At 41.4% G+C, this 19,426-nt stretch overlaps 1 protein-coding gene across 5 annotated transcripts in view; it reads right to left on the minus strand.

The window, feature by feature from the left end:
* CNOT4 (CCR4-NOT transcription complex subunit 4) overlaps window positions 1–19,426 on the minus strand; it is a 974,933-nt gene that overhangs the window by 25,197 nt on the left and 930,310 nt on the right. The window lies entirely within an intron of this gene.

Below are 19,426 nucleotides of genomic sequence, written 5' to 3' on the forward strand. Positions count from 1 at the left end.
GAAGGACAGTCTGCCTCTGGTACAGGAGCTAAAAGGGTGCGCAACTAGCACACCAGGACCTCCCTTCTTACTCTGCCGCTGCTGTTTTTCTGAACCAGCAATAAACTTTAAATTCAGCCATCACAGGACCTATGTGCATCTCCCCGCAGCTTCCAGTTCACCCCTTCAATATCATTTCCTTGTTCCGGAGCAGAGTCTGCAGCCGTAAGGAGATGTAGGAAGGTCCCACGATGGCTGCATTTAAGTTTATAGCCACTGCTGCTGGTACAGGAAAGAAGCAGCAGCGGTGGACAGGTGAGGGGGCAGGATACTGGATGGAATTGGGGTGGAGGGAGAGAGAGAGAGAAGGGGGCAGGATACTGGATAGATCTGGGATGGAGGGAGAGAGAGGGGCAGATGCTGATGGAAGTGGGGTGAAGGGAGAGAGGGCAGATGCTGATGGAAATAGGGTGAAGGGAGAGGGGAAGATGCTGATGTAAGTGGGGTGTATGGAGAGAGAAGAGGGCAGAGAGGAAGAGTAGATGCTGGAAAGAAGTGGGGAGGGGAGATAGAGAAGTGAGCTTGACAGAAATGGGGAGGGAAGAGCAGACACTGGCTGGATGTGCGGAGAGAGAAAAGGAAGCAGATGCTGAATGGAAGTGGGGAGCAGATGTTGAATGGAAGTGGGGGAGAAAGAGGGGAGCAGATGCTGAATGGAATTGGATATGAGAGAAGATGATGCTGGATGGAAGGGGGTAGAGAAAGAGGGCACATACTGGATGGAAGAAGGGGATAAAGAAAAAAGGGCACATGCTAGATGGGGGAAGAGGATAGAGTTAGTAAGATATTGAAGGGGGTCAGGGAAAGATGTGGCAAGATGTAGGGAGACAGTGAAGAGAGGGAAACTGAGAACAGGATAGTAAGAAAGAATTTAATCTAGACAGAGGCAGAAAATAAATTGAGAAGAAAGATTAGGGAAGAAAAGGGGAGAGAATAAAAGAGAGAGAGAGAGAGACATATGCAAGATCAGGGAAAGGGAGGAAAGAGATACCAGAGCATGGGGGAATGAAAGATCTGGGGTATGAAAGAAGAGAGAAATGCTAAAAACCATGGGGAGAGAGAGAGGGAAGGAAAGGAGACAAAGATGCCAGACCACTGGGGTGGGGGTGATGAGGCAGAAAGGGAAGAGAAGAAGATGGATGTCAGACAAATGGGGGAAGGGAGAGATGGAAGGGGTATAGAAAGAGGGCAGATGCCATATGGAAGGGGCAGAGAGAGGGCAGACAGTGGATGGAAGGGAGAGACGAAAAGATGAGGAAAGCAGAAACCAATGACAAAGGTAGAAACAAAATTTCTATTTTCTTGCTTTAGGATAAAGTAGTATTGTAGCTGTGTTGATAAATATTTATAAACAGAAAATGAAAATAAGGTGATCCTTTTATTGGACTAATTTGAATACATTTTTGACTAACTTTCAGAGAGTAAAACCCCTTTCCTCAGGTCAGGGACAGGATACCATAACAGCAGTATACTTTACTGACCTGAGGAAAGAAATTTTGGCCTCTGAAAGCTAATTGAAAAATGTATTAATCCAATAAACCATTATTCTTATTTTCCATTTTTTGTTATTTGTTAATTTGTAAGTGATGATTATTATTTCTCAGTTTATCAAAATTTATATCTGCTGTCCTTATATTTTGCACAATATTGGACATGCATCACTGTTTTGATTTCTGTGGTGTTGCATTGTATGCAGATTCTGGCTTCTTGGTAGTTCAGTTTAACCTTTGTCTATATATTTCTAGTTTTAATTTGTGATTACTTATTCCATACTGGGTGAGAGTGTATCTGTGTGTATGAAAAAGATATGGTTTTCTGTTAGCAGTGACTGAGCAGGTTTGATCTATACCAAGATGGCTTGTTTAATTTTACAATGAATATACTGATGTTCTATTGCTCACTGCAGTATGTAAGATGCTGTCTTTTCCTAGGTACACTCTTGTGTGACTTGTGGATTATTACTAAAAATCATGTTTTTCATATAGAGGAGGGGTTGTTAAAAAATGATCAGCCCTGGGTGTTACATATGCTAGATATTATAGCTGGAAAAACCCAGATATCATGAAACCTCAATGTATGGTAGGATAAACACTTTCAAAAAGGAGTATGGTAAAGTTCAATAAAGTAAATCAAACAGACACAGCATAGACCAGATCACTTCAATATGAAGGAAAAAGGCTCAGAAAAGGCCCTCCCACCTCACCAAAACAGCTTAAAAGAGGCGGTCGAGCGGTCACCTCACTGGCAAAAAACCTTCAATTTATGTTCATGTCTTATGCTGTGCTGTATAATGCCAATGAACGTTAAAGATAGAGGAATAAAATCCACTTATCCTGCTGATCGGTACACCAACGGTGGCCAGCATTTCACATTCTCATGCTGCCTCAGGGTGTATCCCCACCGATCAGACTCTATTCAAAACGGACGTCTTCACGTCTCAATATGAAATGACAGTTACAGGGGGAAAACTATTTTGAATAGAGTCTGATCGGTCGGGATACACCCTGAGGCAGCATGAGAATGTGAAACGCGGGCCACCGTTGGTGTACCGATCAGCAGGATAAGTGGATTTTATTCCTCTATCTTTAATGTTCATTGGCATTATACAGCACAGCATAAGACATGAACATAAATTGAAGGTTTTTTGCCAGTGAGGTGACCGCTCGACCGCCTCTTTTAAGCCGTTTTGGTGAGGTGGGAGGGCCTTTTCTGAGGCTTTTTCCTTCATATTGAAGTGATCTGGTCTATGCTGTGTCTGTTTGATTTACTTTATTGAACTTTACCATACTCCTTTTTGAAAGTGTTTATCCTACCTAACATATGCTAGATATGCCACTAATCTACAGCAAGGTGGTGACAATATACAGTATCTGTTGAACAAGGTTAAGCTATGAACTAGTGCATAAATTTGCCCTAAACCAAAATAATATAATAGAGTTATTTCTAGATATTTTTGTATAAAGTTAACAAAATTATAAGTTTTATGCCAAGCTGTACATCGCCTTGGGTAAACCTCTGTATAAAGTTGGTTAAAAGCAAATAGAATGTTAGGATATCAGGAAAGGAATGGAAAATAAAAATGAAAATGTTATAATGCTTTTGTATTGCTCTATGTATGCCTGCACCTCAAATAATGTGTGAAATTCTGGTCACTGTAACTTTAAAAAGATACAGGCAGTTCCCATGTTAAGAACATTTGTTTAAACCGTTCTTAAGTTGAATTTGTATGTAACTCGGATCCTAGTATTCTTCCCATCCTAGTATTCTTCCCACCTTCTCCACCTCCTTGAGGCCCCTCTTCCATTCATCTCACTGTTCCCTCTCCACCACCACATCCAACATTACTCCCTCTCATCTCTCTCTTCTCCATACATCTGTACCTCACTCCTCTCCCACCACCATGTCCAATAATTCTCTCTCCCTTCCTATGCCCAAATTCTCCTCTTTCATCTTCCCATGTGTACCATTTCTCTTCCCCTCTCTGACACCCAATTCTCCCTTTCTAGTCCTACCCTCACCTCAGCATTTCTTTCCCTCACTCCCTCCCATTCTTCAATCCTATGGTTCATGCTCCCTTCCCTCTATTCTGTTTCCCAAGTTCATGCCCCCTCCCTCCTTCCTTCCATCATTTGTTCGAAGTTTGTGCTCCCTCCCTTCCGAGTTCCAAAGTGCTCCTCTCCCTCCCTCCCAACATTCTATGCTTCAAGTACGTGCCTTCCTCCGACGGGTGTTTACCTTCCGGCCGGCTCCCTCTTCCTTCCTGCTTCAGTCATTTCTCTGCACAAAGCTGCAGGTGCCGGCTCCTACGTGCATCCCGTGGCTGAGCCAGAAGCCTTCACTCTGATGTCAGAGGGAAGGCTTCCGGCTCAGCTGCTGCCCGAAGCTTTGTGCAGAGAAACGACTGCGGCAGGAAGGAGGAGGGAGTCGGCCAGAAGGTAAACACCTGCTGGAGGTAAGCATGTACTTGAGGCACAGAATGGAGAGATGGAGAGAGAGGGATGCGTTGGGACATTGAAGATGGAACAGGACCTCCATCCATAAATACAAGTCTGATGTAAGTCGGATGTTCATAAAACGGGGAGTGCCTGCATAGCAGAATTAGAAAAGGCACAGCGAAGGGCATTAAAATGATAAAAGGGATGGGACGATTTCCCTATGAAGAAAGGCTAAAGTGGCTAGGGCTCTTCAGCTTGGAGAAGAGATGGTTCAAGGGTCTATAAAATACTAAGTGGAGTGGAAAGGGGAGATATGAATCAGTTGTTTACAGTTTCAAAAAATACAAGGACTATGGGGCATGTGATGAAGTCACTAAGTAGTAGATTTAAAACAAACTGGATAAAATATTTCTTTACTCAACATGTAATTAAACTCTGGAATTCATTGCCAGATAATGTGGTGAAATCAGTTAGCTTAACTGGGTTTAAAAAAGGTTTGGATAATTTCCTAAAAGAGAAGTCCATAGGCCATTATTGAGATGGCTTGGGGACATCCACTGCTTATTCCTAGGAAAAGCAGCATAAAATCTGTTTTATTCCTTGAGATCTTGCCAGGTATCTGTAACCTGGGTTGGCCACTGCTAGACATAGGATAATGGACTTGATGGACCTTCAGTCTGTCCCAGTATGGCAATTCTTATGTTCTAAAAATATCCCAATAAATAAATAAGTTCACCAGTTAAAACTAATGATTTTGGGAGACAGATTTGGAAAGTATGCCCTTGATTCAATAAACTACTTGAAACTTTCAGAAATTAATACAGAACAGAAGACAAAAAAGAATTCTCACAAGCTTAGTTTGCCACTGGCAGTGACAAGTACCCCCATCCAGGAGACCTGCATTAGCTCAATGTATGGGTGATAGCTAAAGGTTTTTACTACAGTGAATCAGCTAGGCAAGAGGTGGCAAAGTAGCTAAAATAGGGATAAAACCCTGGAAATTTGTAAATAAAGGCTCCTGGCAATGTAACCTATATAGTTTCAACTGTAGTAGAGTAGGCTAATGGTTAGAACAGCAGGCTGAGAGCCAGGCAGCCTGATTCAAATCCCATTACAACTCCTTGTGACCTTGGGCAAATGATTTAATCGTCTATTGCCTCAGTTATAAACAGACTGTAAATCCTCTAGAAACAGAAAAAAATTTGTACAGTAACTGAATGTAATTCACCTTGAGCTATATAAAAGGCATGAGATAAATCCAAAATTCCCTGCCCCTTGCCAACTGATCTGGAAATAAAAAAATGAAGAGGTGATGGTAGAGGTTGGTTTTCATGTATTCAAAACATCTCATTAACAGTTTGCTCCTTTATAGAGGAGAATGATGCTTTGTGGAAAAAGATAATTCTTTTTAGAAAATGAGACAAGTTAATGATTTTACTTTGTTCTTGGAAAGCTTAATTATAGCTGAATGCTATAGATTTAAACAGTGTGAAACATAGCTCATAAGAATCACCTTTGGATCAGGACCCTATTTGACAGTGGTTTTTTAAACATCTTAAAAACCAAAATATTTTATGCATCATTCAGATAGATTTTGGACTGCTCCTTTATGGGCTCATTTTATAACTACCCACATAAGTGAAAACTAGGTTCATACTTTTTTGTGAACTTATCCAGATGACCATAGTAAAAATGTGTGTGTACTGTTGCTTTGAAAATTGTCTCAGGAAAACCAAGTGCATATATTTACATTTATTTGGTGTGCATAGTTTTTCTGTTAATTACACGTGTGTTTGAATTATCTAAGTACCGTATATACTTGAATATAAACCAGGATTTTGGGGCCAAAAAATTGGCCCAAAATGGGGGTCCTGGTTTATATTTGGGCCAGTGCTCCCCTCCCAGAATTATTGCATGCCGCCACCAGGCTCTGTACCCTGTCTTCCCTCCCTGCCCTGTTCTCGTACCTCCTCTGCCTATCCCTGGTGGTCCAGAGGTGCAGCGGGGCAGGAGGGAGCTTTCCGTGCTCCTGCCCCGCTGCTAACCTGGTCGGTGGTGGCTGCTGCGAGATCCAGTTTCTTCTGCTGCTGACTGGCAATGAGCAGGAGCATGCTTTAGCACTCCTGTTCGGCACTGAGCGGCTTCTTGACTGGCTCCCGCAAATTCTTGGGAGCCAGTCAAGAAGCCGCTCAACACCAAGCAGGAGCACCAAAGTGAGCTCGTTGCTACTCAGTGGCAGAAGAAACTGGATCTTGTGGCAGCCACCACCAACCGGGTTAGCAGCGGGGCAAGAGCGCAGAAAGCTCGCTCCTGCCTGCTGCACCTCTGGACCATCAGGGATCGGCAGAGGAGGTATGAGGACAGGGAAGAGAGGGAGAGAGGGTGCAGAATCTTGGAGAGAGGGGGGAGAGGGTGCAGAGTCTGCTAGGGGAAGGAAGGAAGGGGGCTGGGTGAAGAGCCTGACAAGGGTTGGGAGGGAAGGGGGCTGGGTGCAGAGCCTGACAGGAAGTGAAGGGGGCTGGGTGCAGTGCCTGACAGGGAAGGGGGCTGGGTACAGAGCCTGACAGGGAAGGGGACTGGATGCAGAGCCTGACAGGGAAGGGAGGGAAGGGGACTGGGTGCAGAGCCTGACAGGGAAAGGAGGGAAGAGGGCTGGGTGAAGTGCCTGACAGGGAAGGGAGGGAAGGGGGCTGGGTGCAGTGCCTGGCAGGGAGGGTGCTGGGTTCAAAGCCTGACAGGGCACTTGAATATTAAGCCGCCTGACTTATATGCGAGTCAACCATTTTTCCTCCTTTTGGGGGGGAAAATGGGGGGTCTCAACTTATATTCAGACCGACTTATATTCGAGTATATACGGTATGTACTCGGGTGAAAACCCTTCTTCATTCCTGACTTGATGAAATTCTTCTGCTTGCTGTGGCTAACTGTATACTGTATATTTCTACTCCCCACACAGGGTAGGATATTGTAAAAGTCCATGTCTAAACATATTGCAGGAGAAACTTTGTTGTTAGTGCTTTTTATTTTTTTGTTTTATGTTATGTATGCTGCTGATTTGGTTTTACATTATGCATGTTTTAGTTGTAATCAACCCAGTTTTTTAGGGGTAGAGGAGAAATGGAATAAATAAAACAAATCTGCAATTAAAAGCAAACTAATGAAAAATTACTCTTTTCGTGTTTGTTGTATCTATTTCAGATTACAGTGGAATCTGTAAAATATCTATACTAAACTTTCCTATGTATAGAAAATATGATATCTTGAAGATATATGGATAACAAGCTTTCTCTTCGTGAAGCTACCTTTACCATCCTGCTTGACTGATCTAGTAATGTCAATTCAATGCTTATAGTTAGACAATTTATTACAAAAAGATGGACTGAGATCCCTAATTTAGGGCTTCTCAACCCAGTCCCATTAGGTTTTCAGGATATCCACAATGAATATTCATGAGATATATTGGCATACCAAGGAGGAAGTGCATGCCAATTTATCTCATGCATATTCGTTGTGGATATCCAGAACCCAATGGGATTTTGTGTGTCCCGAGGACTGGGTTGAACAGGCCTGCCCTAATCTATATTATCACTATAAATCTCAGAGAAGTATGGTTTATTGTAGACTTGTTCAAGTTCAGTCCCTGAAGGATACAAGCAGGCCAAGTTTCTAGAATATCCTTAATGAATATGCATTAGAGAAATCTAAAAATATAATGGATATAGTGGGCATGTATATCTTTCTTATGCAAATCCAGTAAGGCTATCCTGAAAACCTGACCCAATTGCAACTCTCAAGGACTGAACTTAGACAAGCCTGGTTTAGTGGTTAAAAGAATGCACTAGTCAGAATTCCTTCTATGATGCCTTAGTTTGTGCTTCCCAAGCTACTGAATATCAGTATGCTTTTCCATGAGTCATTTTCTTGGACCTCAATTTAACTAAAAGCAATACGAATATAAATTGTAGCTCCTCCCTATTCTGAAGCTACTACACAGTGGTTATGTCTATAATCTGGCAATATTAAGAATGATAAAATATGATAAGATCCTGTTTAGATTACAGGAACTATATAAATTCAAATTACTAAATGAGGAAAAAATAGTTGACTATATAGGAGAACTTATAGGTACAAATATCTTTATAATGAAAAAGTCAAGTCAGCAGATAAAGAAAAGGTATGCAAGAGGGAAATAAGGTCATAAAAATATACAACAAAATATGTTCCTACGTGGTAAAATTTCAGCTCTTAAGAAAACAAACAAGCAAGCACAATGGACCTCCAAATTTAAGTACTACAGTGCTTTGTTGAGGTGTATCAGTTTTGGAGATGTCAATTTTAAAAAGTACTAGTGAAAAATGGTACAATTTCATGTGGAAAATCAACAACTAGCCAGACTCTGTTCAGCTGACACACAGGCAGTCCATTGACTCAGGAGCTGGCTGATAAACACTACATGGGAACTGCACATACCATCCACTTCGAATGTTGTTAAGGTAAATTTTAACTAGAATGAATCTTATAAAGATATATCTTATAAAGATCTTATAAAGATATATGCTTTCATTACTAGCAGACTGGATTTTTTTTTTATTTTAAAAAAAATATATGTATATTTTTTTGGGTAAATGAAACCAAGTACCATATGAACAATGCACAATTCCCAATATATTACATGGTCTTTGTTGAGCTTTCCTTTTAATAAGCGAGTGTAGGCTGCAATCCATTTGCATTTTATGATGTCAGCTGGTAGATTTAAATCATGACATCTGACGTAGCCGCAGCCATCTTTTGCAAACAGCATGAATGGAGTTCTGATAGTATCGTAATGCTTTAACGTTTGAACTGAACATCGTTGCAGTCAGTTGGTGCATACTTTTTTGTTGTTGTTGTTTCATAGGACAGAGCAATTAATTTCTTCAAAAAAGGACCATTTGAGACACTTACCCCTGATGAAGCTAATTTTGATTGTGACATGGAGGCAGTTCCCATTGGGAGAATAAGCTAAATGTTCTCTTTCTGGAGTATCATGGCTATGTAAAATTCTTTGTTAATACATTCATCACATTATGATGATTCATTTTTACACCAATTGAAAATTATTATGTGGGAGAGTTTTTTTTAATGAGACTTATGATCAGCACAAGGCCTCTTAAAGAAAGAGATCAAGCTAATGTCTTCCAATGAGATCTACTAAGCCGTTTTTCAGGCTAATGAAGTCTCTGACACATTTAAAGTGCATTAATTTTGTTGTTGAGTTTTGATTTTTGCACTATCATCATTGGTTCACATTTTTACTAAGGGACTGAGGGAGTGACATATTTGGAGTAAAGGGGGGATATGGAGAGGTGGTATGAACCCCCTGTAACCATGATGCCTATTGCTTCTAGAGGTAATGCAGATTTGTTGTGATTTTGCAGACCCTTGCAGCGGTTTAGCTGGGAGACCGTTAGCAGTGTCTTGTGTATTTCAAATTTTATATTGAATATACTATTTTGGATGATTCTGGGTTGTTTGCGAGTAGCCACTTTAAATGTAGATGGCATTCATTCCCCTGTGAAGTGTATAAAGATCCTCAGCTATTGTAAACAATTTAAAATACTTCTCATGCAAGAAACTCACCTTCCCAATTCTGAGCATGTAAAATTACCAAGGGACTGGGTAGGAAAGCTGGCGTTTGCTTCCTTTAACAGAAGGCAGGGGAGGGTGGGGGAATGCCAATTCTCATACACAGGTGGTTGACTTGTTCTCTGCACAAATTTGTTCAAGATTCTGAGGGGAGATACTGTATGTACTCAAGAGTAGGGGAGATTCTGGGGAATAAGATAGCTTTGTGTTCAATATATGAGCCAAATGTATATTCTTACAAATTTATTTCCAACCTTATGGCTGTCCTGGCTTTCCTACAGGGTTATCAATTGATAGTAGGAGGGAATTTTAACAATCCAGCGGACCCCCTCATTGATTGTAAGCTTTCTAAGCCTAGGCTGAAAGGTCATTTGGGGAAGGGGGTGAATTTTCTCATGCGAGATCTGGGACTTTTTGATGTCTGGCATACTCTTCACCCAGATGAATATGACTATAACTATTATTCTCATGTCCATAAGGTATATGCTGATTTGGATTACATCCTGCTGGTTCCTTCTTTCCTAGTGGTGCCCAAAGGTGCATGCAATGAAGATGGTGTAGTGTCTGACCATCATTTAGTCTGGACTGAACTAGTTTTGTGAAGAATGGGAGTGCAGTTTCTCGGAGAATGAATCCCACTCTTTATTTAGACCTGGATTTTAAGGTTTTTTTGGCAGCAAGAATGAGATTACAATTTATAGGATAATGATCCTCAAGATGTTGTCCTGGTCTTGTTCTGGGAGGCCAGTAAAACAGTCTTAGGGTAAAGAAGGAACAGGATAGAGTTCTACTAACTTTAACTCAACAATTGCACTCCCTTAGGGAGATTTTGTTCCGCAAACCCAATGAGTGTGTCCGTCAACAGTTTTATGATATCCTGGCACAGATTAGAACATTTAAAGATATTCAACTTTACAAATATAACTTGCACAGATCGGGAAACAAAACGGATAAGCTGCTGGCTTCACTCATTAAACACAGAGAGGTCAAACAAATAATCAGTCACATAAAAACCTTGGAGGGGTCTTTAATCTCTAAGGATACGGACATCCAAGCAGCTTTTGTAAAATTTTACCAATCTCTGTATGACAAAGGCAGCTATGGTAGTCAGGTGCGGGATGAATTTTTCGACACACTTGGGCTCTCTTCTCTGTCTCAGTCACAGACCACCAGTTAAAGGTTCTGAGAGGTTTAGCAAGCAGTGAAACATATTAAACTAGCAAAAGCCCCGGGTCCTGAATATTACAAGATTTTGGGAAACAAATTGGTGGGCCCTTTTCAAGATTTATGTTGGTCTGTGGGGGAGCAGGGCAGGCTGACCCATGCCATGATAGTGGTCTTGCCTAAAGCAGGGATGTTTGGACAGTTTCCTGGAGGAAAAGTCCATAGTCTGTTATTGAGACAAACATGGGGATAGCCACTTCTTGCCGTGGATCAATATATTTGGGTTTTTACCAGGTACTAGTGATCTGGATTGGCCACTGTGAAGATAGACTATTACTCTAGATGGACCATTGGTCTGACCTAGTAAGACTATTCATAATTAGGCCCGTACTGTTCAATATCACTCCTTAACCAAGATATAAAGCTGTTAGTTTCCATTTTGGCCAAATGGTTAGGAAAAGTTTATTTCTTTTTTATCCTCCCAGACCAAACTGGCTTTGTCTCATGCAGATATGCTTCTACAAAAATCTTGTATGCCTTAGCAGTTTTACATCACAAAGATCGGGTGGGAGATGATACAATTATTACAAGCATAGACGGTGAAAAAGCATTTGATAAAATTCTTTGGGGTTATCTGTTTTGGATCGTACCTCAATTTAGCATTAAGGGGGGAATTTTTAATGGGTGTTCAAGTGCTCTACTGGGGCTCCACTATACAAATTTTATTCAATGGGGAGCTTACTTCAACTTTTGAGTTGGCAAGGGGTACCAGACGGGTGCCCCTTATCACCTATGTTGTTTGTCCTCTCGCTGGAATCCCTGGTGGCCAAGATAAGGCTGTTGCCCCTAATTCAGGTTATAAAGGTTAGATCAAGGGAATTTGAAATAAATCTCTTTGCAGATGACATGCTTATCTTTCTAGGTCAAGCCAGCCAGGGATCTCTCAACTAATATCTCTTATCCAACTCTTTGTCTCTTTCTCTGGGTCAAAAATTAATTTTGAAAAATCTGAGGCATTAGCAATATCCACTACTCATATTGCTCAAGGCAGACCCTCCCTTCCAATGTAATTCTGGGGAACTTTGAAATATTTGGGAGTGTACCTAAACATGGTTGATGATAATGTTCAAGTTTCTTTGGCAAAACTAAAGTATTATTTAGAGAGAGTTCAACAGTGGGCCATTAATTGTAGGTCCAAGCTTTACCCTTCCAAAATGAAATTGTTAGGATTTGTTAACCAATCAAGATTCCCCTAATAAAATACTATTAAATGATTTTGATCAGATCCCCATTGAATCCTCTTCTAATGTTTGAATTTTTTTTCTGGACTTGCTGTTAACATATTGATCTCAATAGTTAAATAAGAATTTTTAAAAAATTTTAACAGCTGAGATGAATGTGGTTATCAGTCACATTTTGCTTAGTACAATATATAATTTTGTCTCATCTGGATTATTGTAATTCATTGTATGCTGGGTTTACAATCTCATTACATAACAGACAACAACTGATCCAGAATACAGCTGCTCATCTGATATTCACTTCTATTTAGGGTTTCACTGGCCAAGCACTTGAAGGAGCCAGCGGTTCTACAAACTCCAAGAATTCAGCCTCCTTCACTTGTTCAGGCAGCCTAATGGAGGGTTTTTTGTTTTGTTTTTTTTACAGTGTCTGCAGTCTTCAGGATCTTCCACACGGTTGGTTAAAACCTCAACTTGGGCCTCCAAAGACTCCAGCTTGTCTTCCGTAATTGTTAAATGATCTGCTTAGGTTGAGATGTGAAATTCCATCTCCTATAAGCAAGCTGCATACCCTGCCAGACTGTCTTTAATCCAATAGCTGAGGAAAAATGGTGCAGACACACTTGCATAGTGTCCTCTGATGCTTTTGCTTCCAAAGGTTCCTCTTTTTATGAGGCTGTCATTTTCTTTGGTGGGCTTGTCGTTCTTTCTTTCCCTAGGTGTGTTGCTTTGACTGGAATAACTCTGGCAGCTGAACAGTAAAGTGCCTCAAAGCATGTCTAATTGGTGCAGAACTTCACTCCAAACATTCTGATACTAAAAATTTATTACCTTGAGACCAGAAAAAGGGTGTCAGAGGGAGTCAGAGCCAAGCTGAAGCAACAAGGCGTCCACTCAGGAACCAGCCATCACATGACCCCTTCACTAGCAGACTTGATTAATGTAATTCACTTTTAACTGGATCCAGCAAAGTTGGTTTACAGTGTTTGCAGCTGGTGTAGAACATGGCTGCTTGGATTAGTGGAATTAAAAAAATAGCTTATATTACTCTAGATCTGTGCCAGTTACATTGGCTACCAATTTCCAATCGCATTGATTTTAAGCTCTTGTGCTTGATTTTTAAAGCTTTAAATTTGAATCAACCTGAATATCTTGAAAAAAAAAAAAAAAAAAAAAAAAAAATATATATAAAGCATGCTCCTTGTGTGATCATATCAAATAAATTTGCTTCAATAGACTGAAATACAATATGTTAGATTACTATCTACTAGTGCTGCCCGATTCAGGGAAACATTTTTCAATTTGATTCAGCCTATTGAATAAATTTTTCAATTTGATTTTCCCACCCAAATGGACTTTTTTTTTCCCAAAAACGTCCTGGCAAGTTTATTTTATAGTCTTAACACTCACCCCACCCCCCTTTGCCCTCTCCAACCCCATGCCGGCGCAGTGGTGTAAACAAAAATAAACAAAAAAAGACTTTTCTTCTGTTAGGTCCTAGCTCACACTCACTGTCTAACCCAAGCTCTGGCAGGATATACATTTTAAATCTGACAGATTGTAATCACAAAATAGAAAATAAAATAATATTTTTCGACCTTCCACTACCATCAGTGGCATACCTAGCAAGTGACATCCGGGGCCCATCATTTTTTGACAACCCTTCCCATCTATATAAAAAATATAATTTTTAGTAACAATCCACAAATCACACAACAAGAGTGTACCTAGGAAAAGGCAGCATCTTAAACACTGCAGTGAGCACTAGAACATCAACACATACATTGTAAAACTAAACAAGCCAGATCCTGCACAGTCAATTGATCCTGCAGTCAATGCCAAATGAAAACTATGTCCTTTTCATACACACAGAACAGAGATACACCCTCGCCCAATATGGAATAATCACAAACTAAAAATAGAAATATGTAGACAAAAGTTAAACTGAACCGCCAAGAAACCAGACTCTGCATACAATGCAACACCACAACACCACAAAAGCAGTGACACATGTCCCCTAATATTGTGCAAAATATAAAGACAGTAGATGTAAATTTGAAAAATCTGATACATAACAATCGCCACTTTACAAATTAACAAATAAAAATAAAACAAATAATGAGAAATAAGAAAATACCATTTTATTGGACTAATCCATTTTTCAATTAGCTTTCAGAGGCCAAATCTTTCTTCAGAACAGTACAGTATACTGCTGTTATGGTATCCTGTCCTGAGGAAAGGGGTTTAGTCCAAAAAATTGCCTTATTTCCATTTCCTATTTATAAACTTTTATCAATACAGTTACAATACTACTTGATTCTAAGTAAAGCAACAAAAAAATCTTTCTACCTTTTGTCATTTCTGCTTTAATCATCTTCTCTTTGCTCTCTTCTTTCTATACAGCGTTTGTCCTCCCTCCCCCTTCCATGCAAGATCTTCCCTCTCTTTGCCCCTTCCACCCAGCTTCTGCCCCCTCTCTCTATCCCTTCCATCTACTGTCCACCCTCTCTCTCTTCCATATGGCATCTTCCCTCTTTCTATGTCCCTTCAATAAACTGTATATCCGGGGTCCCTTCTCTCCTTTGCACATGATTCATTTCAGCTTCACCCCCTCTCCACTTTTCTGTCTCCACCCCCTCCCCTATGCTTTGGCATCTCTGTCTTTCTCTTCTCCTTTCCTTCCTACTCCACACCATGGTGTAGTATCTCTATCTCCTTCCCTTTCCTCCCCTCATGCCATGGCATCTATTCCTCTCCCTCCATGGTCTGGTATCTCCTTTCCCACCCTCTCATGGACTTGGAATCTCTGGTTCCTCTCCCTTGTCTTCCTTCTCCCTCCCTCCCTTCCCTCTCTCTCCCCAATTGGGTGATGCAGCAGCAGCATTTCTCTCTCTCCCTTCCCTGTGCAGCAGCAGCATCATTTCTTCCCCCTTCCCGTGCAGCATTTCTTCCCCCTTGCCTGTGCAGCAGCAGCATTTCTCCCCCGCTTCCCTGTGCAGCAGCAGCATGCCTCCCCCCTTGCCTTTGCAGCATTTCTCCCCTCCTTGCCTGTGCAGTATTTCTACCCTCCTCCCCTTCCCTGTGCAGCATTTCTACCCTCCCCCTTTCCCTGTGCAGCAGCAACATTTCTCTTCCCTGCCCAGCATGTCTGTCCGGATCCCCTGCTCAAAGCCGCGGGCATCTACTCTTCATATGATCCGCGGCTGCATCGGAAGCCTTCTCTCTGACGTCATGACATCAGAGGGAACGCTTCTGATGCAGCCGCGGATCGTACAAGGAGCCGCAGCTTTGAGCAGGGGAGCCGGCCAGATGCGGAAGAACCGCCGGAGGGAGCACAAGATAGGCTGCGGACACCCCTCTTTATAGTTTACTGCCGCTGCTGTTGGATAAGGAAAGCAGCAGCGGCAGAACAGGGAGGGTGGCCGGCTGTGCACCCGGGGTGGACAGCCCCCCCGCCTCCCCCTTGGTACACCACTGACTACCATATCCAACATTTCTTTCTTTCCCACAGTCTACCATCTCTCTCTTTATCTCCATGCCTTGTGCCCTGGGTCAATCCTCTCTATTCCCTTCAATGCAGTATCTCTCCTTTCTTCCCCTCCATTATCATATGCAATATTTTTATCTCTTCCTGCCCTCCACCCTATGTCCAACATTTCTCTCTATCTTCTCCATGCATGTCTCCCTCCCTTCCACCATATGAAGGACTTCTCCCTCTCACCCCTTTCTACCTCTTTGTTTCATCTCTCCCTTCCTCTCCACCAATCAAACAATTCTTCCTCTCTCCTTTCTCCCCCCCCCCCCCATGTGCAGCATCTTCCCTCCCCTTCCATCCATCTCCCTCTGCAGTGGTTTTCCATTCCTCCCTCCCATCCCCCTGTGCAGCAACATATCATCAACCCTCCAACTGGGAGACCTGACATAACTTCAAGGCCTCCTAGAGCAGTAGCAGCGCTCTGAATGGGCTGCTTCTCAGCCTGCCCCACTAGGGCTACCCTCTTTCACGTCACTGATGATATTATCAGTGATGCAGCATAGGGAAGGCCCTGGCGGGGAAGGCCACAAAGCAGCCCGTTCAGAGCGCTGCTGCTGCTTTAGGAGGCCTCGGAGGTATGTCAGGTCTCACCAGGGTAGGGGTCGCTGAATTGGTGAATCCGATTTTCTCGAATAAATCAATTCACCGAAGTGAATCAGATAATTGAACAGCACTATTATCTACTAAGAAAAGAGCCTTTTTGTATGCAGATCCAGTGCTCTGGAATTCTTAGATGGACAGTTTTCAGTTTAATTTGTCTTACTATGCTTTTCATAAACTGATAAAAATTACTTTGTTTCAAAAATATTATGCAAATATTTAGAATTCTTTCTACTATTATTGTGAAGATTGTTGTTTATTTTTAATTGTACTGCTGATGATGATCGTCCCGTCACCTAAAGGAACCAAGTATAAATGTATTTTCAACTCTTTGTTTACCTATGTTGCTATCAAAAAATGGAACAACCTACCTATAAACACTAGAAAAGAATCATACTACTTAATATTCAGAAGAAAACTGAAAACATTTCTATACAATAATCTATTAGGTCGGATCTCCTAACAACAGCCTTAAAATAGTACATTTGTCCACCAGGAACAATAACTACACTCTAAGCCTTGGGGCTCCTTTTACTAAGGTAAGCTAGTGGTTTTAGCGCGCGCTACACGCTAACGCCTCCATAAAGCTGGCGTTAGTATTTTTTGTGTAACGTGGGGTTAGCGCGCACTAAAAACGCTAGTGCACCTTAATAAAAGGAGCCCTTGGTGTTACCAACTATAATGTATATTGTACAACAGTTTTTACAACACAGTATGCAATTATCAGCACTTGTAGAATTCAACTAAGTTCTTAGCATAGAGTTGCTTTTGTTCTTCTGTTACTGATGTTCTCTGTACTATACCCATTATCTTCATGGGTTCTTAATATTGTAAATTGCCTTAAGAACATAAAAATAGTCTTACTGGGTCAGACTAATGGTCCATCTAGCCTAGTATCCCATCTTCATGGAGACCAATCCAAGTCACAAGGACTTGGCAAAAAACTAAATTTCTAGCAGCATTCCATGCCACCGATCCAAGACAAGCAGTGGCTTCCTCCATGTCTGTCTCAACAGCAGACTATGAACATTTCCTCCAGGAACCTGTCCAAACTTTTTTTTGTTTTTAACCAGCCTTGATCCTCTTTAGGTATAGAGTGATCCACAAATTAGATTAGATTATCTTGTGTTGGTTGAGAATGTTAGTATTGTACACTGCTTGATACTTTTGTCCATGGCGGTATATCAACTTAAATAAAATCTAATTCAATAAAAATACTGAGCAATCTGGGGTTGTGTAGTGCCCTTAAAGGATAAATCACATAAATCTACCTTCTTTTCATGCATCCATCTTAAGTTGGGCATACACAACAGTCCCACTGGTCTGGACTGACCTGGGATGGATGCAAAGAAGGATTAAGATGACATGATCTAATGGATCAAAAGCAGCAGTAATGTAAAGCAATCTCAGGTGATGCATGTTGCCAGTTTCAAAATACCAAAGCAAGATAACAATGTCTTGGGATACTGATCCTTCTGTTTCATTGTTGTCTCCATTTCTCTTATCTGCCTTTTAACAAACCTATAATCCCCTTCTTCCCACAAACCTCAATCTTCTTTCACTTACTTACAGCTTGCCACTTTCTACACTTTCCTCCCTTCTCCTTCCATCCTCATCGCCTTCTCATTCCTTCCCCAGCTTCTATCCCCTGAATTTCACTCACTTTCCAGTCCCCTATTTTTAGCTTCTGTATTCATCACCTCCCAGTCTCAACCTCTACCTCTATCATCCTTATTAGTCTCCTCGCTACCTTCAGTCTCTTTCATGTCTTACCCTCTTATATCTCCCTTATTTCTACCCTCTCTCATCTGTCAACTTCTTTTATCCCTCTCTTTGTAGCCTTCCTTTTCCACAGCAGCCACTGTACCTACCTCTTCTCCCATTATTCCTTCTCTAGCATCCTCTGCCTCTTATCACCCTAATGCAAGCAACCAGCTCTGTGCCCCTCCATCTTCACCTCCCCTGCAAATGCCCATATATCTTCCCCCCCCCAAAAAAAAAAAAATCTGTCCTTTTCCTCCTTCTACTACCACCAATGCTGGAGCAGTTAGCTTAGTGGGGTTTAAAAAAGGTTTGGATAATTTCCTAAAACAAAAGTCCGTAAGACATTATTGAGATGGCTTGGAGAAATCCACTGCTTATACCTAGGATAAGCAGCTTAAAATCTGTTTTACTCCTTGGGATCTTGCCAGGTATTTGTGACCTGGGTTGGCTACTGTTTGAAACAGGATACCTGTTTGAAACAGGTTACACAGCTGAATGTCTTCAGTTTATAGTTTATTAAGATTTACTATATTGCTTCCAAGTTTTATTAAAAAATTGATACAGCCAAGATGGCGTTTCCAAGAGCTGATGAGAGGACGCCTGGGAATTCATCGACGATTTACCTTTTTTTCCGACAAGAATAATTTCTTATGGGCATGCTGAAGAGGCAGGAGCGCAACTGGTGCCTCGCGGTGCTCCAGGCTGGCTGTAATCAGCAATATTGATGAAATCCTGCGATGGATGCAGGACATGATGGCGTCGTCTGTAGTTTCCCTGCTGGAGGCGCGGCAACGAGACGAGATGCAGGCGGTCTCCTTGGGGCTAGAAACAACACTCAGCCCCGACGCTAGAAAACCACCCCAACAACCTCACACTACTACTCTCCGTGGGACGGTGTGTTGCTGAGAGACGGAGGACACTTACCCCAGAGTCCAGAGAAATCGATCCGGAGAGTAGAAGCTTAGGCTCTCAATCTCTTCAAGAGAGCCTGAACTTGGAAAGTGAAGATTTAATACCAACTGGAGTAAGATCATCCCAGACGGAACAAAAATAGGAAGAATCAGCAGCTGGTGAGCAGTTTGAATTAAATTTACAACCTTTCTTGCCTCAAAAACCTCAAGAAGTCACACTAGAATCCCTTTGGGACTTGATTTCTAATTTGGGAAAAACCTTTAACTCTCATTTCCAGCAAATAGAAGGGAAAATTAAAAATCATGATAGTGAAATTGGGAATTTGAAAAAAGACCTAGAAGTTTCTAAATCTTTAATAAATAATTTACAAGAAGATATGGGAGTATCAAAGAAACTTCAAGAGACACTGATAAATTTAAGAAGGAAAATTGAATCATTGGACAACTTTTCTAGGAATAATAACTTGAGATTGATCAATTTTCCAAAAGTTCCTATGATAACACCTAGAGAAATGCTGAAACGATATCTTCAAGAAATATTGGAAATTCCCGAGTCTTCATTACCACTTTTTACGCAAGTTTATTACCTTCCTACTAAGACTCGAGATATTC

Source organism: Geotrypetes seraphini, chromosome 9, assembly GCF_902459505.1.
Source record: "Geotrypetes seraphini chromosome 9, aGeoSer1.1, whole genome shotgun sequence".
Classification (NCBI taxonomy): domain Eukaryota; kingdom Metazoa; phylum Chordata; class Amphibia; order Gymnophiona; family Dermophiidae; genus Geotrypetes; species Geotrypetes seraphini.